Source organism: Protobothrops mucrosquamatus, unplaced genomic scaffold (assembly GCF_001527695.2).
Source record: "Protobothrops mucrosquamatus isolate PMUCROS unplaced genomic scaffold, P.Mucros_1.0 scaffold108, whole genome shotgun sequence".
Lineage (NCBI taxonomy): Eukaryota > Metazoa > Chordata > Lepidosauria > Squamata > Viperidae > Protobothrops > Protobothrops mucrosquamatus.
The window spans coordinates 1429124-1429546 of record NW_015386480.1 but is presented as its reverse complement, the minus strand read 5'-3'; positions in this window follow the sequence as shown (position 1 = coordinate 1429546).

Below are 423 nucleotides of genomic sequence, written 5' to 3'. Positions count from 1 at the left end.
GGGAGGCAGCCGGGGGGGAGGGGGGGAGCGCTGATCCTCCCGTACTACTGCAAGCGGAGAGGCCGCGAAGACGCCGCCGACGCTGCAAGCGGTGCGGCGCGGAGGAAAGGCCGCCCCGCGGAAAGAGCGTTTTTGGCAGCAGAGCGCAAAATAAACTGTTCCAGAGGCGAAAGACGCTGCGCCCCAAGGCCCGGCGGGGCTTCCCCTCTCCCGAGACGTCGCTCCCTGCCCCGGGATGAATGCAAGCTTCTTTCTTTCCCCAGGCCGCCCTCCCGAGACCGCCTCGCCCGGGAGCTGCCGGGCCGCTTCTCCGGTTCCCTCCGACCGCCGCCGAGGAAGAGCGCCGCGGCCGCTCCTGAAGGGGGATTGGCGCGCCCGAACCCCGCCGGCTGCCGCTCAGCCTCGGTCCAGACAGGGAAGAAT